Below are 6193 nucleotides of genomic sequence, written 5' to 3'. Positions count from 1 at the left end.
CACTCTTACCCACGGGACCTGAAACAACACAAGCCGAGATCTTTCATCCTTCCCTCGAACTCGGTTCTCATTACCTCTAAAAGAAAAAAATACAACAAAACCCCAGAAGACCAAACCCATATCTAATGTCCTTGTTTTTTATACTCAATAACAATTATTTACTTTAAACCACATGTTTTAATGATAAACCTATATAAGAATGTTTTTTTTTTTTTTACATCCAAAGCATAAAAATAGAATGAGCAACAACAAAATGCCCTATGGGCTATACTACTAATTAGCCCTGATTTTATCAGACTAGTCCCAACCATTTCGAGTTCTTTTATCACAAGATGAAACCAAACATTCATGGTAGGTTAGGAGTACCGGTCATTAAAAATCTATTTTATTCTTTTAAAGATCAAAGAAGGTAAAGGTAAACACACAAATACAAAAAAAAAAAAAACATTAAAAATACATTATATTAAACAAATCGGACTTAATTTCTAAATAAAATAAAGTAAAAGAGATTTTGCCGTATAAGTGTCTTTTCCATCATATGCTATAAATATTTTTCCGGAGATGAGAAGACGGAGAAGAGCTTTGTCTGTGCGCAGGTCCCCGTGCTCGCTGTCACGCAATGGACTGTAAAAATGGTTTATCCAGACACGCGCCGGGCGCGCGCGTAATTCCTGCTTGAGGCAGGATGACCGCAGGCAGCACGAGCCTAACTGATCAACCTGGATATTTCATTATTCATTAATTTACTGTTTAACAAATCCCGCTCATTATCGCGGGAGCGGCTGCAGGATCCGACCGTACGGCGGCAGTTGGTGTCAGGCGTGGAAAATTGGCCCATTTGATCCTGAGCTGTTTTTTCTCTCTGTGTGTATTATTATTATAGGCTATTCAACATCCCGAAACAGCTCGAGATCGTCATGAATAATAAGCAGCGCGCGAGCTTGTCAAGCCCGTTGAGCGTGACCACAGCCCGTGGAAAAAAATCGAGGGCGTTTTTAATATAACCCCCACTTCAGTCACTATTTGGAAAAGACAAAACAACACGCTGATAAACAATCGGAAATATGCGATTACTACGGCAATGATACGCGTCCACGGTGGACGAGGAGCACATCAAAAACAAAGTGTCTCAGTTCTGTGAGAGATTATTTCGGAACAGGCTACCAAATGTCTCTCTATACCTGAGAGATACCAGAAATTAGTCTGAGATATCACACCTGCCTTGGTCAAGGCCCTGGGCCCTGTAAACAACATAAACTGCGCAGCAGCCATCTTTTTGTAGCCGATCAGAAAACTTGAGCCAGTAACAAACGCGAATGGCTAGTCCATCATTTTCGTGCGATTTCGTTTGCATGACGATGTCTAAACGTATTTTTTTCGAGAAGGCATATGCGGTTTAAAATGATACTGCAGGCCCGTAAAATGATAGCCAGGGGATTCGGGTGATTTGGAAGACCCACCCCTCACTGACAAAGGTCCAGAATTTGTCAAATACATGAGCTCATTTGTCTTATTTTGATTGCTATGCCATCATGGTGAAATAAATCGTTGAGAAAGGCTTTAAGACCAAGCAGAATCCTCTGTTGGCTGTGCTTCGTTGTGACTTCTGCTAATCAGTTTTGTCCAATGCTAACAAATATTTTTGATGAATCTAACATCCAGCTGTGCAAGAAAACATACAATATGACGTGAAAGAAGTCATCTTTCGCTACTGTATTTTTGAGAAAACATTTTACAAGTAACTTATTTTAAATCTTGAACTTTGAAATAAAAAATGACTAATAAAAAGGTGTGAAGCACCAAAAGCGGTCCATATTAAAATTGATTTTTAACACTATTTTAGCTAAAATAGTAAAAAAAGTGTGGTTATAATGACCATCCTACATGCTAATTCAGAATAGTGGCTAAAATGTCACTAAAATGCAGTATTTAAATGTCATAATTCAATAGAAAATGAGGTGTATAACTGCAAAAAGGTTCGATTTTTGAAAAAAAAAGAAAAAAAAAAAAAAAGAATCAACCCTTCGGCCAGGCTGGCTACAGGCCTGTACAATTTGAGTGGGTCAGGGTAGATAATACCATTTCACACTCTTAAAAATAAAAGTTCTTTACTGGCATCAATGGCTCCTTGAAGAACATTTAACATCCATGAAATATTTACATTCCACAATAAAATTTAGATTCTGAAAGTTTTCTTCACATAATAAAATGGGTTTTGAAAAACTTCTAACTAAACCTCAGTTAAAATACTTGGGTTAAAAATACTCAAAACATATAACCCAACTATAGATTATTATAGCACCTTCCCAACAATGGGTTATTTTAACCCAGTGCATTGGGTTATTTTGATTAATTGTATTTTTTTCCATACTGTATTACTACTGCTATTTATTACTAGTATTATTAATTTTTAAATTATGTTGTGTAAATAAATAACATACATTTTTAAAAATATTGAAAATGCTTTATTTCCATTACATTTTTAAAGGTTCCAGACACTGAGCGTTTTATTCATTTAATATAGATTGGCTACGAAGTTGCGCGTTTGTATCATCAACAATTAAGAGTGCTGAGAAACGGATATAAAACACACTATACGGAGAGGTATAAAAAAACAACAACAATATTAATGCGTTAGAACTTAAACTTATAATGCAAAAACAACATTACGTACACATTATTATCGCTGTTCTCTGTCATTTAAATCAGTTGACTATTGAAATTCAAAATGTTTAACCCAACTGGTTGAGTTATTAAATAAATAACCCAATAAAAGTTAAAAAATAACCCAACAAAGCACCAAATATTTAACCCAACTGGTTTGAGTTATTAATAACCAATAAAAGCTAAAAATAACCCAACAAGCACCACATATTTTTAACTCACCATTGGGTTAAATAATAATATGAATGAAGTTTAACAAGAGTATACAACCATTTACAATAGTAAAACAACATGTGAAGTCAGTCATTGAAATTAAATCAATGAAAAATCAAATAAATCAATAAATAAAATCAGCCATTCCACCTCCAAACAGTTCTCTGGGCTGGTGAATTTAAGGTATAGCACATCTCAACTTCAAACTGAAAGTGTACATTTTTTTCAATGTAACCATCAGGTTGTTATGAATAATTATCATATGATGAAAGTAATCAAATATACAATTTAAATATCTTTGTTAAACATAAGTGAGATCAGTCTAGTGCAGTGTTCTCAACTACGTTTCTGGAGGATGACCAACACTGCATGTTTTTGGATGTCTTTTCTTCCCTGGTAATGAGCTGACGATCTAAAACAGGTGTGTTTGGTTAACGAGACATGCAAAATGTGCAGTGCTGGTGGGTCCCCAGGAACGTGGTTGAGAAACACTGGTCTAGTGTTCTTAAAACTTCAGCAAATTATTTATGACCAAACTACTAAATGTTCATTTACAGTCTTTTGGAAATGGCTAAAAACACAAGCACATAATAACCACAACCACAAAACAAGCACTTGATTTGAAGAAACTTTTATCCTTGTACTTTTACGTCTACACTGCTTTGAAATTAGATAATATTCCTGGCTCCTGCATATGATAAATCAACACAATCTCACGGCAATTCATAACTTTTTAGATTCAATGGCTAATTCGTATGAATTCGTACGAATTCGTACAATTTATTCATCCCCAATGACGGTTGTGTTTAGGGGTTGGAGTTAGGTTCCACGCCTCCCTTTTAAAAATCGTACAATTTTGTATAACTGAACTCGTACGAATTAGCCATTAAACTCACAAAAAGTAAAATGCTTATGTTTTCTTGTGAGATCAGGCTGGATAAATTGCTTATAAGTTTCCTAATTTGTAAGTCGCTTTGGATAACAGAAATCTACTAAATGATTAAATGTAAACGCAGGCCTCTATACAGCAGTGAAATGGTTTAATCATTATCATCTTTCATTAACCGAGCACAATGTCGTTAATGGTTGTATAGCGAAACGCTCTCTGTATGGCATAACTTCAGTCTGTTTAATGCTTCATTGGATCAAAACACCTCTGATGACCTCCTCATTCAACAGTGAGGTTTCAAAGCAAAGAACATGAAGACATTGAGGCGCTCACTCCAGGTAATGCGTTTGATTTGAGATTCTCCAGGCTTATTTGTCTTCATTTTTTATTCGTTTTGCATTGAAGTTCAGAAAGAAGCCTATAAATGTTTGCTTTTTTGTAATTTTCCAATGGATTTACGATTTCAGCACTTCTCCAGGTAGCAAACACAAACTCGTAAAACACACACAGGGTAATAATTTGCCTTCCAAGGCAGGGCTGGTTTTATTTGATGTGTGTTTGTGGTTTTGCCTCATTGGGTTTGTGCGAGTAAATGATTGATTATGTTTGGCTTTGATGCTTCCTCTAACACACATACACACACTTATAAACAAGTCTTTCTCTTCAAACTTGCTCTGATTCTTTTTGTTCACTTGTCATCCTATTTAGCATCCCGACTGATATCAGAGTCAACAAATGTTCTTCTCTTCTATGTCATAAATATTTTGAATTGTTACATGAAATGGGAGCACCAATGGCTTAGAAGAACCAATTTTTTGTGCTCAAAGAACCTTTCAGTGAACAGTTCCTTTAAAAAATTAATAAAAATCCAAGGAACATTTGAATAACCTGACTGTATCCCCACTGTAAACAATCATTTGTGGAATAGAAAAGATGGAAATTTATGCTTCATTGTGGAATCATTATAAAACCAAAGGCCTTGGACTGATTTTGAAATATTGCACACTGAAATAAGACGTCTTGAAGAATACTTGATTAAAGTTTAGCATTCTTCCTTTAAAAGATGAATGAAACATTATAAAATGTCTTAGTAATACAGATTCCATTGGGGAAAAAAGTCACACATCCAGTAGAAACAACACAAAAATACACTGAAAACATAACTGATGTTGAACTTACACTGTTAACAATTTTTTGTAAATTACACAGTATTTAACTGTAATATGAACTGTATTTTACTGTAGGACAGTTATGCGGTAGGTTGCTGTATTTTAAAGTTGCAGTAAAAGTATACAATACTGTAAACACATATTTACATTTAGTCATTTAGCAGAGGCTTTGTCAAAAGCGACTTACAATTGAGGAAACATACAGCGATTTAGCAAGAAGATGCAATACACAAGATAAATGGTGCTGTAAATGTAAATACAGTACTTTTGCTGTAATCGATTTACAGTAAGTTACTGGCAGACTGCTGCACTACAAACTACACTGTTAACGATATTTGTAAATTACACAGTAACTAATATGAACTGCATTTTACTGTAGGACAGTTATGCGGTAGGTTGCTGTATTTTAAAGTTGCAGTAAAAATTTAAATACTGTAAATACATATTTACATTTAGTCATTTAGCAGAGGCTTTTGTCAAAAGCGACTGACAATTGAGACATTCAGCGATTCAGCAATACACACAAGATAAATGGTGCTGTAAATGTAAATACAGTATTTTTGCTGTCATCGATTTACAGTAAGTTACTGGCAGACTGCTGCACTACAACTACACTGTTAACAATATTTGTAAATTACACCGTATTTAACTAATACGAATTGCATTTTACTGTAGGACAGTTATGCGGTAGGTTGCTGTATTTAAAGTTGCAGTAAAAATTTAAAATACTGTAAATACATATTTACATTTAGTAATTAGCAGAGGTTTTTGTCAAAAGCGACTTACAATTGAGACATTCAGCGATTCACCACAAATACACTAGATAAATGGTGCTGTAAATGTAAATACAGTATTTTTGCTGTAATCGATTTTACAGTAAGATACTGGCAGACTGCGCGCACTACAATTACACGGTTAACGATATTTGTAAATTACACAGTAACTAATATGAACTGCATTTTACTGTAGACAGTTATGTGGCATGTTACTGTATTTTTAAGTTATGCAGTATGTTACTGTATTTTAAAAGATGCATTTTGAACATTACTGTTTTTTAGAGTAAAAATATATAGTACTGTCAACACATATACAGCAAGACAAATGGTGCTGTAAATGTAAATACAGTACTTTTGCTGTAATTGATTTACAATACGTTACTGGCAGACTGCTGCACTACAACTACACTGTTAACAATATTAGTAAATTACACAGTATTTAACTAATACGAACTGCATTTTACTGTAGGACAGTTATGCGG

Source organism: Danio aesculapii, chromosome 20 (genome assembly GCF_903798145.1).
Source record: "Danio aesculapii chromosome 20, fDanAes4.1, whole genome shotgun sequence".
Lineage (NCBI taxonomy): Eukaryota > Metazoa > Chordata > Actinopteri > Cypriniformes > Danionidae > Danio > Danio aesculapii.
The sequence above is the reverse complement of the archived record's forward strand: the minus strand, read 5'-3'. Positions refer to the sequence as shown.